At 42.3% G+C, this 16037-nt stretch overlaps 1 protein-coding gene across 4 annotated transcripts in view; it reads right to left on the reverse strand.

Moving 5' to 3' along the window:
- The window catches only part of sema6dl (sema domain, transmembrane domain (TM), and cytoplasmic domain, (semaphorin) 6D, like), a 294450-nt gene that overhangs the window by 210938 nt on the left and 67475 nt on the right, over positions 1-16037 (reverse strand). For 2 of the 4 annotated variants that reach the window (XM_043677350.1, XM_043677352.1), the window contains exon 2: positions 3902-3973. The exons of the other annotated variants lie outside the window; for them this stretch is intronic. The gene's annotated coding sequence lies outside the window, so the exon portion shown is untranslated. The remainder of the gene's footprint in view (positions 1-3901; positions 3974-16037) is intronic. 4 annotated transcript variants of the gene reach the window in all.

Genomic DNA, 16037 nt, shown 5'->3' on the forward strand with positions numbered 1-16037 from the left:
GTGTTGGACTGGGGTGTACAAAGTTAAAAATCACACAACACCAGGTTATAGTCCAACAGGTTTAATTGGAAGCACACTAGCTTTCGGAGCGACGCTCCTTCATCAGGTGATAATGACGCTATCACCTGATGAAGGAGCGTCGCTCTGAAAGCTAGTGTGCTTCCAATTAAACCTGTTGGACTATAACCTGGTGTTGTGTGATTTTTAACTTTGTATGCCTTCTTGATCACTCTATCTACCTGTGCAGCAACCTTCAGGGTACAATGGACCTGCACTCCCAGATCTCTCTGCCAATCAACTTTTCCCAAGGCTCTTCCGTTCATTGTATAATTCACTCTAGAATCAGTCTTGACTAAATGCATCACCTCTGCACAACAGACCAGAACTGGAGGAGTGCAGAAATCCTGGAGGGTTGGGGGACTGGAGGAAATTCCAGAGTTATGGATGGAGCAAGAGAAAGGAGGGATCAGGAAACAAGGATGAGAATTTGAAAAGGCAATATTGTTGGATCGGGGATCGATGTAGGCCAGTGGGTAGACAGAAGGTATGAACAGGGCTCGGTGAGGGTGTTACAGGCTGCAGAGATTTAGATGAGTTCAGAATTTATGAAAGATGAGAGAGGCGAGGCCAGCTAGGTGTGCAATGGAATAATCAATCAAATCTGGATGTAACAAAGACATGGTTGAGGGTTTCAGCAACAGCTGAGCTGGGGTAGAGACAGAAGGTGGCAGTCTTGTGGTCGGAAGTTCATTATTAGTCAAATATGATGCCAAGATTGGAAACAATCTGGATGTCATGTAAACAGTGTGGGAAATCGACTCCAGTGGAAAAGATGGAAGAGATCCTGGGGAGTTGCAGCTAGGTATCATCAACCTACCTGTGTATCTGTTATCTGAACTGCAGTCGGCGCTCACAGCATATTGATGTTAAGGTCATCTTGGAAGATCTAGGTGTATCTTATACTAGGAAGAGACCTGGCTGAAAGCAGAGATCCTTTTAAAACTTATCTTTACTTCCAGGCTTTTAACTATACACAGAACTACTGCTCTCTGATTTCTCACATTCGCTTCCTTGTGCCAGCACTGTGATATAGCTCCTTGCTCAGCGCTGTTAGAGTTAATCATTTACTCTACATGTAGCACAGAATGGGATGGTGCATCCTAACCACAAGCTCAACAGTTTTTTTAAATATGTGGTAAGCAGATGGCAACCTCTAAGAGAGCTGGGCTCGGGAACCAAACCATTTTAGTTACAATATTGTTAACAGCATGGATCCACCAATCTGTTCAATGCATTTTCTTGGACATTTAAGCAAGGGTCATGTTCTACTACTTACGGATGCTGGCAAGACCACAGACTGAGGTGTGGGGAGGGTGGTGTTCAGGGGAAGAAAGTACACAGCATCTACAGAATGAAAGGGATCCAAACGATTCAGCCAGAAACAGAGCCTAGGCCTCATACTGTATGTCTGAACAAAATTATGAGTCTGTTACATCATTTGTAGGTTTCTTTTTAATCCTTCATCCTCCAACAATGGAGATGTTGCTCTTTCTCTCATGAACAACAAAAAATCTTGGCTCTCCATGCAAAAGGTTTGAATTTTTCATCCTGGACATTCAAACCTTGCAATTATAGTTTGCCATATTAGGAGCTGAATAGTGCAATTTGTACAACTTCCACTGACCTTGCTATTTTAAGGCTGGCATTCATTCATACATTTTAATTGCGTGAACAATAGAAAAAGATCATATGAACTTATTCCGTGATTGTCCTCTTATTTCTCCAACAGTAATGATCACATTCCATTAACAATTTCAATCTTGAGAATGCTTGACAAGTAGAAGGTGGGATAAAGTTCCCTTTGCAAGATCAGAAGATCACGCCTAACTGCACAGTATTGTATATCCCAGTCCTTGATTGAGATCGTTAGATCTAATGCTGAACTTTGTGCAATTCAATGCTGTGTACTTGTGCCAAAAAGAATTGGATTGATAATCGTTTTACTTGGGTGTCTTACAGGCAGCACAAAAAAAGAAGATTTTCATGCTGTAAGCCAACATTGGACTTAAGCCCAGGCCCCAGAAGTGAAACGATGAGTTCAAATCCTTTACTTTTTAAAATGCTGCACAGATTGCTGTTCGACACAAGCATGTTGTTACAACTCAAAGATTTCTTTTAAAGGACTTTGGTTCAATAATGCATTGAGAAAATTTCGCAAACATTCTACTTAACAATGCTCTAATTGAAACGCTTTTCCACACAATGTCAATATATGCAAATCTTTGAACAAAAAGCAACAGTGTGGGCTAGAAATGTAGAGAATGAGGGATAGCTTGTTCAGCTTTACCATAAAGGACCACGTGCTTTCAAAATTCCATCGCTTCCTATAGTCGTTCATCCAAGATCTGCCCACTGGTCAATACAGCTTGGTTGGTATACCATTTGGCTCACAAGGCAGCCCACTATCTTACTCAGAATGTTTTGCTGTGTACCTTTTTGAAAGGTTTTGATTCTGCCAACAGTACAAAGGTTTGAACTGATTGTCACTTGTGCTCTCCACTGCCTTCTGAGTATTAATAATGCTGTCTGGGGACCAACCTCAATCCAGCCTAAATAATTTAAAGTCAGTCACAAACTACTACTGCAGCAGTGCAACAAAAAACTTTCAACCTTTTATCATGTTTCTGTGTACAGCAGAAACATCCCATTACTTTTTTACCTTTTGCACATAAAATAATGAAGGTAGAGTTAATGAGTTCTGCACGTCTGTAATACCATGTCTCCACTCTCTCTCTCCATTTAGCAGTGCAAATGGACAACCTGAGCTGCAGAAATGGGCCCTAGTCTTGGGCAAAGGACTGAGATTTATTGCCACAGTTTTTCATTATCGTTTCTGATTAGGGAAGGGGATTTGGCATGGTGCAATGTCTGCAGATTTCTACACTTGCACATGCTGCTTCAATTCTGCTGTTTTGCACAAAAATCTCCAAATTAAAACAAATCACTTGTGACAATAGCTGGTTAATTGGGTCTGTGATTGCATGTGGAAAAAGAAGCCTTCATCAATAATTTGCAAGTTGACTTACAAATGCACCCTCTCAAATCAAGATTCAACTTGTGCCATTTCCTGAAGGACACTGCTTTGTAATCTGCTCATCTGTTTTCAGACTGAACACTGTTATTTTAGTAGTATTAACTGTTTTAGTTATTTGGTTTTATTAACCACACCCCTCCGCACCCTCTCCCTTGAAGGTGACGAACATTGCGGAGCTATGGCAACGGTATTCCAGCCCTCTCATACTTTGCTGGTGGCTGAACAGTGAATTGAGATTGGCTATTTGGCCATGGAGGGAACCACAGGCAAATCTAGCTGGGGGTGACATCTATTCATGGAACATTTTCCAGTGGGGTGAGATTATAGGATACGAATCAGAAGTAGGAACCTTGGCACTTGTTCTTAGCCTTTCCTAAGCTTGAAATACTGCAGCCAACTGCAACACCCAATTTGGATCAGGTTAATACTGACTGGAAGTTGAAACTTGGATTTTCCTGGCTTGCATAAGCTTTATGCTACATGCCTTTATCTGTACAGCCATTGGCAGGGATCTTGAATTCTTTTTATGAGGTTGCTCTGCCTGCACACGTAAATGCTTCTCAAATTTCTATAAAGTAGGCAAATTGTACTCAAAAAGCCTAAATTGGTTACGGTACGTCAGAAATCAATGAACCATTATCAAGCACACCTCCAACATCAAAATATCAAGGTGACCCTTCGAGCTACTGAATGGGATCACTAATCCTCCATGATTCACCTAGCTTAATGGTTGTAGGTTTTGCTGAATCATTTTGAAAAACTTAATGGTTGTATGAAGTACAAATTCAAGTTCACTGCAGACCTTACCTGTGAAAACAGGCCTGCAGTTGTGGTTCTCAGGCTTAAAACACACACAGGCTCAAATAGTGACGCTGTAGTCTGGAATAAAAAGAAAACGTGATTGAAAAACCTTCCTACTGGTCGTGTTAAGATGTCTTTGATTGTACACTTGTGACTTACACATAAGTTGCTTCATAGAAGTCAAACACAGGTCTGACTGTGCTCTTGCCAAATGTATTCAGAATACACCATATTGTTTTTAATCATACTCACAGAAAAGGCAATGCAGTTCACACAAGGTAAACATTTAGAACAATTTTTCAGTACTACCCACACAAGGCAACATCATTAACACAGCAGTTTAATAATTAGACAATTTGCATGTTGTGTGTCAGACTGAATTTGTCATGTGAATGGAGGTTTGGCCTACACACCCGCAGACAGTTCAAAGGGAAGAGTCTCCATCTGCACTATTATACCTCAATTTCAGGCAAGCATAAGTGCATAAAAACAAACCATTTGGACAGTTGTTGCTTTTCTATGTAGGATGACGATTTTAGTTTTTGTTAAAATTGCTACTTAGCATGGGGAAGTTATTGTCAAAACTTGGTAATTTAAAGGTTTTATTTTACAGAAATGGCAAAATGCATTTTGAAGAGACATTGATTTCCCAAGGCCCCTGCTGAGATTGATTAGCTTTTAGAGGCGAGTTTGGCAACCCTCCAACTTTACTTCAATGCATCAGCACTGAGACAGCAGCAAAAAGTCAATCACATGAAGCGGCAGATTTTGATCAGGAAACAGCAGATTCCCCCAAATTCTGCAACATAAGGGTGGGAAACAAGTGGAAATTGGGCATGCAATCACCTTCAAAGCTGTTTTATCTGACAGGCTGCAAGTGCTCACATAGGACCGGACATTTCTGAAAACCTCAAGAGCTCAATTGTTTCTTCGAAAATTGGAAAATGTTGTTGGAAAAGGCCCACTGGCATAAAAATATTCACAAAAATTGTGAAAAGGAACACAATCATCGAGGAAGTATTGCAGTTCAAATCGAGGTCTACGACAGGGACAAAGTAACATTATAACGCTGAGCTATAGCAGCATTTCATAAGTAATGTCATGTCCCGCTGGGGTATTGTGTTGGAAATCAAGCTCCACTATTGCTGGAAACCTGCCAAAGTCAAAGATTTTATCAAACTTTGAAATATTCCCTGATATACTTAAATAAAATAAAGTACTGCTGATGCTGGAAATCTGAAACAAAAGCTAGCAGCATTTGTCGAGAGAAAGCAGAGTTAATGTTTCAAGTCCAGTGACCCTTCTTCAGAGTAGTTTTGCCAACAATGTCTGGTTTTGCTCCCCAATTTGCTTGTCTGTTGTGACCTAGCTAAACAGAAAACATGGATAATGCTTCTGAACTAACGAGAATTACTATTTATTACAAATATATTGAATTCTGCTAAAAGTAAAGGAAATGAACTACTGACATGCAACTCTACTTGTTAAAGCTCTGCTTGTTTTATAAAAAAATCCTACGCACTCATATAGACAGACAAAAATATTGGTGCTATGGCTGGAGGCAATAAGCTGGGAAGGCAGCTCAATGGTCCTTGTTCAAAGGGTTTGATGAGATGATTCTTTTCATGGCCAGGATTTGGGGTTCTTTGATCTCTTTCCTCCAGGTTCTTTTTCTGTCCTTTGTAGGAGGCCCGGGCAATTCTTAGCTACTGCTTAAACGCCACCATAAATAGCAACTGGTGAGAGAAGATAACTGGCTTTTTTCAGGAATTGGTTATTTTCTTCTACAGAGATACACTGCTTTCCTGTTTGGAAGCTGAAAAGGTCTTAGTGATTTTGTTCATACCCACAAGCTGTTCAGCAACCCTGGAGCCAAACTTATAGTTGTGGCTAGGCAGATGGCTTTTGTTGTCCAGAGCTGGGCACAATTCCACAAACCAATCAGCTACTTGTTGCCAGCTGAATCTCACTTTGTACACTCCCCTCGTGCTAGCACATCTACAATCAGCCTCCTCCGCTGGTTGAACAAAGCAGCAGTGTAAACACCACTTCCAATGAGTTTCTGCAACTGAGTTTTAAAAGTGCAGCAATCCCTTTCCTAATACTTCATCATTTTTTCCATTTCAAGCCTCAAGACAAAAAAAACAGAAAATTAAAAAGATATGATTGTTATAATAAGTAACACACATCGTCATCTTTGAAGGAAAACCAGCAGGTTTCCACAAGTGATTTGGTATGAGCAACTTGTGTCATGCTCCAGTACATCATGAATTATCTGACAATATTTAAACATTGTGAATACAGTTTTAAAAAATGATCATTGCAAGTTCTACTATATGCCCTTTTGATTCATGAGCTGGACATATGCATCCATTGACAAACTCAAAACTCTCTGTGTTAAAGAATGGACCACCAACAAAAAGAACTGCAGCTTTCAACTGACTTACCTTTCTGTTAAACTGTGGGCAAAGGAAGGATTGACATTCTAAGTGCATTGGATGAACATAAAATTGATCCAATTGACCTTTTGTTGTATTATGATAGTCTCTCATCCAGCTCAGTTTGGATGACCTTCAAAGGGTCAACCAACAATACAGGATATTTGATCAACAGACCTTGGATGAAGGGCAGCACGGTGGCTCAGTGGTTAGCACTGCTGCCTCACAGCACCAGGGACCCAGGTTTGATTGCAGCCTCAGGGGACTGTCTATGTGGGGTTTGCACATTCTCCCTCTGTCTGTGTGGGTTTCCTCCCACAATCCATAGATGTGCAAGTTAGGTGAATTGGTGATGCTAAATTGCCTAAAGTATTTAGGGATGTGCAGGCTAGTTACATTAGTCAGGGGAAATGTAGAGTATAGGGTAGGGGAATGGGTCTGGGTGGAATACTCTTTAGATGGTTGGTGTGGACTTGTTAGGCCTAATGGCCTGTTTCCACACTGTAGTCATTCTAAGAACATTCTATGAAGGGCTTTGAACTGATACAAGTCACATGATGAGCACAGCCATGTTTTCTATCCCTGATTGTAAAAAAGCAAAAGCTGACTTGTAGAGACAGAGTTTCATCAGAGGCTATCAAAAAGGCTGTCAGACCAGCTGCAAGTCAGTGAAGCTGCCAGAGTAAGAACCATCAATATCTTGAAAAATGGGAGAACTGTTTTACCTGTTCGAATTTCAAGTTCAGCCAAGAACTAACCAATTCAACTACAAGAAGTCTGGAAATCCTCTGCTTTTCAAGACATTCACTCCAGTCAATTATCAACACATCAAATAGACCACAGGCCTGCAACAATACAGACTGAGACAATTATACATTGTGACTGTACTGCTTCCTTTATCTATAACCAATATGTGCATATGTGATTGTATGTGTGATTCAAGTAAGTGTTTTTTTTAACATTCAGGGCAAGTGTGGACAACAAATGATCTTCTTTATTGTAAATTTACAAAATGCTTGCTGCTGGAAATACTTAAATTGGGACAATCACTTTGAGGGTAAGAAAATGCAGTATAAAACAACAGTAAGAAAACAGAAGTTGTGCCCATGACACTTGCACAAGGAAACCAAAAATATAAGAAGGAGCAAAGTGTCAGGGGAAACACTGAAAACCCACAAACCACAATACCAGCAAAGGAATTACTTCCAAAGAGCTAAAGAAAGCAATTGGTTAGAAATGTGAATTGTACAGTAATATAGACAATAGGCTGACGTCCTACCAAGAATGATTTCAACACAAAGTCATTAATTGGCATTTTATTAAAAAGATTGAATGTCATATAAATACACTCACAGCCAGTATACTGGCTGGGATTTTATCAAGCTTGTCCACTGGTCTGAGAACCATTGTGGAACCTCTGTTAGTCCTGTGAGTAAGGTCTGATGGAATTCAATTGGTCACTGCCAGGCTTTTCTTGCAACGTGGATCCATGGCATGGGATGTCCCAAACACCGAAAGCTGTTGGCCAATTAGAGTGTGTTCGCTTCTCATGTTGCCAATGCCAGTTGAAATAGTGCCCGTTTATGGTACTGTACCCAACTGAGGCCCAGTCCTGTGGACAAAGCCTGTGTCACAGGTGAGTGAAAATTGAATGGAGATAATGTGTGGGGGAGGGCACTGGAGCAGTAAGAGGGTGCCTCAGGCAAGGGCCAGTTCCGTGGTTTTCAGTAGCACCATTGCCCCCCTACCATCAGAGTACCTCATACTGAGGGAATGCCCGAGCAACCCTGACCCTCGGGAGGATATTGGCTTTACCTGGCCCATTTCTAAAGGTGCTATTTTAATCTTGCAATTGTGCTGGGCTCAAGGATAAAGGTTTTCAATTGGCAATCTTAACAGATGTCCCACTCTTGGCTGGGAACCCACATCAGCTCCTTCCAATCTCCAATTAATAAGGGGAAGACATCCTGACATGGCGACTGACAAATGGCCTCTCCTAGTATTAAGTGGCCATAACCAGCAATGGTGCCCACTGCAACCCGTTATATAAAAGCCAGCCTCATGAAACTGCAACCGACGCTTCAGTGCAGAAGATATACATATTATAGCCAAGTGATTTTTATTGTACAGCTGACCTGAGCCAGCCAACTTATCCTGGCTTTGGGCAATCTGTCCTTAAAACATCACCTTCAACTCCAGTCTTCAATTGTGCTTTCGCTGTTATACTATTTCTGGGGATGCATTACTCCTGAATTATCAGCATTCCATTACCCTCCACCTATTCTCAATCACATTTTCCAACATCTGATGATCTTGAATTCCACAGGAAGATCGTTGATGTTTTATGGATAATCCAACATTAAATAAGCCTTGCCATCAAAACAATGATACTTAGTCTTTCCTCTTTCAAGGAGATATATCCTAAATCTTTGTCCTTCAGAACAGAGTGTGCATTTTGATTGCATGTACAGGTCAGTGTGGTAACACACAATTCAATGAGCTCAACAGCATGTATTTCTATAAAACACAATTCAATACTTGGTTCCAAGTAAAACAGTTTTAAATTAATGGTAAGAATGAAATTTTGATGTTAATTAATTCTTGTTTCTACACTATCATTCTGCTCAATAAGTATGAGATGTAACTTTTAGTTATGACGGGCAGAGTCTGAGAGCTTTGTAGTTTCTGTTTGTCTGGTGTGAGTCTGGAACAAGTAACTATTATTTTCACTAGAAAGTTTCTTGTCTAGCTTGTACAGTAAAATCTCCTAGCTATTTTAAATTCAGAACATATGTATTGAAAGGAGCCTAAAGTGGGTAACATATATAATACTATGTGAACGAACACTAAATCAAACGAACATTGCATAGCTCCGATGAGTGTAGAGATATCTAAGACAACCATTTAAGAGTCTGCAGATCCTCTCAATTACACATGGTGTGGTGTATGTTCAATTGAATTTGACCCATGTAAAGGTCCATTGAACAACTGATGTAATTCACAGTTCAGCTGTAGGCAGGTGACACCTAGATAGGATTAGAAACCTGCTTACATCTGTGGTGTGAGCAGAATATCACTGTTCCCTACAGACTCTGTAACTAAGAAAAATTAGTCCCATTTGTGGAACCTAAAAATTGACTGATTTATTGTTGTTACGTGTACCGAGATACAGTGAAAGTGTTGCTTTGCGTGCTATACAGGCAGATCATACCATACAAGGTGCATCATGGTAGTGGAACAGAGTGCAGAATACAGTGTTACAGCTGCAGAGAAGGTGCAGAGAGAGAGATCAGAATTACCATTTGGGAGGTCCATTCAAAAGTCTGATAATAGTGGGGAAGACACTGTTCTTGAATCTATTTGTACATGAATTCAAACTTTTATATCTTCGGCCTGATGGAAGAGAGTGGAAGAAAGTATAACCAGGGTGGGAGGGCTCTTTGATTATGTTGGTTGCTTTCCCAAGGCAGTAGGAAGTATAGGATGGAGTCAATGGATGGGAGGCTGGTTTGTGTGATGGACTGGGCTGTGTTCACAACTCCCTGTAGTCTCTTGCCATCTTGGGGACAGTAGTTGCCAACCACACTGTGATACATCCAGATAGGATGCTTTCTACCGTACATCCATAAAAATTGGTAAGAGTCCTTTTGGACTTACCAAATGTCCTTAGCCTTCTGAGGAATTAGAGACATTGTTGTGCTTTCTTGACCATCATGTCGATGTGAGTGGACCAGGACAGATCATTGGTGATCATCACTCCCAGGAACTTGATGCTCTCAATCATCTCCAGTTCAGCACCATTGATAGAGACAGGGGTGCTCCCCCCACTCCGCTTCCTGAAGTCAGTGACCAGCTTCTTCGTTTTGCTGATGTTGATGGAGAGATTGATGTCTTTACACCATGCTGCTAAGGACTCAGTCTCTTTCCTGTATTCTGTCTCATTGCTGTTTGAGATCTGCCCTACAAGGGTGGTGTCATCAGCAGACTTGTAAATGGAGTTGGGGTGGAATTTGGCCACACAGTTGTGAGTATATAAGGAGTATAGCAGAGGGCTGAGTACACAGCCTTGTGGGACATCGGTGTTGTGGATTATGGTGGAGGAGGTGTTGATGGCTGGTCTTACTGATTGTGGTCTATGGGGCAGGAAGTCGAGGGTCCAGTTACAGAGGAGGAAGTGAGACCTAGGCTTCGAAGTTTCGAGATGTGTTTGTTTGGAATTATGGTGTTGAATGCGGAGCTGTAGTCAATAAGTAGGAGCCTGATATAGGAATGCGTATCATCCACATGTCCCAGGGATGAGTGTAGAGCCAGACAGATGCTGTCTGCTGTGGATCTGTTGCACCAGTTGGCAAATTGCAAAGGATCAAGGTGGTTTGGGAGGCTGGAGTTGATGTAAGTCATGACTAACATCTCAGAGCCACCGGGTGGAGTCATTAAGGCACGCTGCATGATGTTTCTTTGGCACCGGGATGATAGTGGTCTCCTTGAAGCAGGTGAGGACTTTGGATCGTAGTAAGGAGAGGTTAAAGATATTCTGTGAATACGCCCACCAGCTGGTCTGTACAGGACCTGTGTGCACAGCCGGGAATTCTATGCTTTCCAGGGGTTCACTCTCAAGAAGGTCAATCTGACATCTCTGACAGTGACCGTGAGTACAGATGCACCCGAGGCTGTTGGAATAGAGGACATTGTTCCACTGACTTTCTGTTCAAAGCGAGTATAGAATGCATTGAGCACATAGGGTAAGGATGTACTGCTGCCCTTGACTCTGTTCGGCCTCGCTTAGTAGCTTGATGTATTGCATAAGCCTTGCCACAAATGCTGGGTGTCTGTGTGGTTGGTTTAGGTCTCAAGTCTAGTTTGCTGTTGCCTCTTGGCATTATGACGGTTGTACCTGGATTTCTTGTATAGGTCAGGGTTGTACACCTCAGTAGGGAGTCGATCTCCAGGTTCATCCATGGATTCCAGCTAGGGAACATTCGGATTGACTTCCTTGGCACACAGTCTACACACTTACTGATGAAGTTTGTGAGGGCGGTGACCAGCTGAGTTCATGAATATGGACCAGTCCAAGCAGTCCCATAGAAGCTCTTCTGTTGCCTCACTGACGGTACGTCCTCATGCTTCAATCTCTGCTTGTAAGCCTAATGGTCTCACAAATACAACTCTCATAATCATTGCCACAGCTTGTACTATAGACTAACGGTTAAGCTAATGTTTGGTTGGCAGCCTCTGCCTATACTCATGAAATCCTTGTTAAATAATATCTTTTTTAGACAGGAAAGAAAGCAGCTGAGCATATTCTATTGTTAACAACCGAGCAGCTCATCTGAAAACCTGTCTGAATAAAATTGAAAACTCTTTTGCTCACATTTGCCGATTTTCCAGGAAGCTTTTCAAAAGGTACTGTTCGTATTCCTTTGTCTGTTTCGGATAATCCAGTTTCACAGTGCACTGCCAATCAGCCTAATCAGCCAACTCCCTTGTGAATTGTTGGTGCATAAATAAATATAGATTCCCATTTCCTGTACACAACTCTCATCAACAATAAAATGAATCTCCAGAGAGGAAAGTAAAATCTGGAGCAGCGTGTCGAGATTCTCAAATCAGTTTTGTCTTTTGCAGGAACAAAAAACAGAAGTTGCTGGATAAGCTCAGCAGTTCTAGCAGCATCAGTGAAGAGAAATCAGAGTTAACGTTTCAGGTCTGGTGACCCTTCTTCAGTTCTGAGCAAGGGTCACTGGACCCGAAACGTTAACTTTGACTTCTCTTCACAGATGCTGCCAGAACTGCTAAGCTTATCCAGTAACTTCTGTTTTCGTTTCTGATTTACAGCATCCGCAGTTTTTTTGGTTTTTATTTTGTCTTTTGCAGGGCCCCTTTACCCTGTCATTCCAGAATCACAAAGTTGGTCATGCAAGCTTTTGTAAATGCCATTGGTACTGACCAGAACTCTCAAGGACCACACAGAGTTTAAATCCATGTTCAGATTAATGTACAAATGGAGCTAGTTTTTATAACTTGCACACTTCAGTGTTTTAGGAGCCTTTTAGGAGAATAATCTTTGTCCAAAACAGCACAGTCAGAAGTCACAGGACACCAGATTGTAGTCCAATAGGTTTATTTGAAATCACAAGCTATCGGAGTGCTGCTCCTTCATCAGGTGACTTCACCCGACAAAGGAGCAATGCTCCGAAGGTTTGTGATTTCAAATTAAATCTGTTGGACTATAAGCTGGTATCCTGTGACTTCTGACCTTGTCTACTCCAATACCAGCACCTCCACATAGAGGGGAAGGGATGTAGTTGAGTTAATGTCTCCTGACTAGTAGTGCAGAACCCCAGGGTAATGTTCTGAGAACATGGTTCCAAACCCACTGTGGGAGATGGTAATATTTGTATTATCAGGAATAAAAAGCTGACCATATATCCACTCACAATGTCATGCAAATGACCTTAAGGCAGATTTTTAAGCAATAAAGGAATCAATGATTATGGAGAAAATGCAGGAAAGTGGAGTTGAACATTATCAGAGCAGTCATGATTGAATGGAATGGTGGAACAGACCTGATGGGTTGAACAGCCTCCTTCTGCTCCAGGGGCTTATGGTCCATACAAACAAAAACATTCCCTGAGATTGGAGGGAAAAATTTCCACAGTTTGGAGTTATATGCAGTCCACAATATAACTGAGGCACTGGCTGGTGTTCCATCATTCCTGGTATTCTGATTATCTCAGAAAAGCAAATGTTAATGTGTTTATGCTACAAGCCACCAATTGCTGTCTACATTTCACAGCACTTCCAAAGGTTTGATGAAAGCCTTTCACCATAGATCAAAACCATATTAAATTATTTTCCCACAAACTTTACTTCAAGCAACAAAGGTGCATTTTGTGAAAAGCCTCAAAATCAAGGATTGCAACCCTCCAAAAACCTTTGCAATCCCAAATGGGCATTTTAATAAAATCCTGCAGTCACAAATCCATAGCTGCAGCTCAGCTAGAAATTAGGTAGACTCCAAAAATGGTCCTGGATCGGTTTTATTGGACAGAGTCTTAAAGTGGTCTGAGTGATATGGGCGAGGGTGGGATTTGGGGCAGAGTCAGATGAGAGGTCTGGCAAGGCCTATCTTGACGAGAGGAGTAACTCGCTGCATCTTTCATGTTTTTACTGAGTTGCGAGGTGAGTTTCTCACTGGACAGCAGCGCGTTTGTCAGTTTGTCAAATGCCTTTTAAGTTTCATAACTCACTTCATTAATATTCAGCTTCCTCTCTTGCCATCACGCTCAAAAAGCAAAGGCGTCAAAAATTCTCGACATGGACGTCAGAGCAGGTACCTGGCAACTTCAGCATGCCGTTGCTCCACAGGACTTCCATGTTGGGCACCATGCACCAACATTTCAGGATACGCTCCATGGGCATTGGCACAGAAACTGACAAGCAACACGTGCCAGCCTCTAAGAACCCACATGGCACATCTCCAATCAATTTACAGCACTGTTCTGAAGTTCAAAGCTGTACCTCAGGCTACACCAAGAGCTATCATTGCAATGGTGCAGATTACTGATTGCTCAGGTAAATACACCCAGTTCAGGGACTGGACTAGGCTGCATTCCTGGCCTGTTCGCTTGCTGGCCTACCGTAAACTCACTCTGAACCTACCTGGATTCCCACGGCATCAGTGCTTTGCATTGCCTTGCCTTCCCTTTTTTACTCTTTGCTCCCTCTGCTGCAGCTACCAAGCTCATATTGCTCCTGACTTGTCTTTGATACCATTTCAAGAGCTTAGACACAGTCAGTCATCCACTCAAGGCAGTCACAGGCAGGATTCTTTCCACATTATAGATGAGGAGCCAAAGGCTGGGTAGTCCACCACCCATCATGGTTCTTTCTGCCCTATTGTGGGCCATTTTCCTCCTGGAATGAGAGAAAGGCAGGGATTACAGGAGGTGAAAGTGGGTGGCACAGCCATTACTGTTGGTACAGGCGGGGAGGTGTTCCAAGTGAGTGAGTAGGTAGCACAGATAACAGCTGAAAATGTGTTGCTGGAAAAGCGCAGCAGGTCAGGCAGCATCCAAGGAACAGGAGAATCAACGTCGATTCTCCTGTTCCTTGGATGCTGCCTGACCTGCTGCGCTTTTCCAGCAACACATTTTCAGCTCTGATCTCCAGCATCTGCAGTCCTCACTTTCTCCTCCAGCACAGATAACATGCAGGATAGGTGCTGTCAGGATCAGTGGTTGGTGAGAGTGCATGAGGGAAGATGATGTCTATAGGGATTGAGTGCACTGACACCAGCAAAGTGAAGAGAGACATTGACCTTTTTCCTACGTATCTTCAGACAACTGACACTCGGTGGTCACCTTGGACCAGGCTGGCACAATCTGGCTGGTTGGTCCCAAGGGAAAAGAAAATCCTTCCTGTGCACTGCCCTATCTGGCAGAACCTCCAGATCGCTACGGCACCAAATTTGCCTCTTTTGGGACAAACAGCAGGGACTTCGAAGGGCACGGACGGTACTTGGCCAGGTTCACAATTGGCTTTTGAAGACTGCAGCAGCACCTGGGATGCCCGTCCATTCCGGGATAACTCAGCAATGGTGAATTGTTCTGGCCTCAATGTGTGGTAAGAAGGGGTGGAATCAGTAATTAATGAGGCATGTTGGTGAGATATAACGAGTTAGCCCACCTGGCCTTATGATGAGAAAAAAAATTCAACACAATTGCCTCTTATCCAAAAGAGTGTAAGACTCAGGTCATTGTTTCTCTTTATTTCACAGTCTTTACTCTGTAAGGCTTGAGTGTAGATGTGGCCCAGATTGTGGGTATCAACAATCCTTCATTATATTGTGTTGGTGTCCACTCGAAGGGACAGCTCGGAATTGGCAGCCTGCTCAATTAAGAAGTGGTAAAGGAGCAATCTCCCAATTAAATTCCCTCAAACCAAGATTGAAAGGCAATAACATAGCTGAGGTCACCTAATTTAGTGCAGGCTAAAGGATTACTGCCTCTAAATGCATAACGAGAAAGTGAGAGTAATATACCATCTGGCATGGCGATAACCCAAGCAGAATTAGTGACTTCAACATAAATGAGCTGGAAGCCCCATCAAGCTAAAAGTAGATCAATCTCGAGAGATGGAAGGTTTTCAATCCCAGGCACTAAGCGAGACCAGGACTGAGATTTGAGAAATTGGCTGTAATTATGAGGAAAAGATGAAGGTCTGATAGATTTGAAAGATGGACCTTGTATCTGTCTTTAAAAGGAATGTCTGAATAGACCCAGAAAACCACAGACTCATTGAACCTGCAGCAAAATTAGGTAAATTAATGGAATAATTATCAGGAGCACATATTATTATTACTGATATAATTAGAGTCCCTACAGTGTGGAAACAGGCCCTTCAGTCCAATAAGTCCACACCGACCCTGCGAAGAGTAACCCACTCAGACCCATTACCCTCCCTTATATTTACCCCTGATTAATGCACCTAGCCTACACATCCCTGACCAATATGGGCAATTTAGCATGGCCAATTCACCCAAACTGCACGTCTATGTGATTGTGGGAAGAAAACGGAGCACCCGAAGGATGCAGACACGGGGAAAATGTGCAAACTCCACACAGAATTGAACCCGGTTTGCTGGTGCTGTGAGGCAGCAGTGCTAACCATTGAGCCACCGTGTCACCATATAGACTTAATAG

The sequence above is a fragment of the Chiloscyllium plagiosum genome, chromosome 36 (assembly GCF_004010195.1).
Source record: "Chiloscyllium plagiosum isolate BGI_BamShark_2017 chromosome 36, ASM401019v2, whole genome shotgun sequence".
Classification (NCBI taxonomy): domain Eukaryota; kingdom Metazoa; phylum Chordata; class Chondrichthyes; order Orectolobiformes; family Hemiscylliidae; genus Chiloscyllium; species Chiloscyllium plagiosum.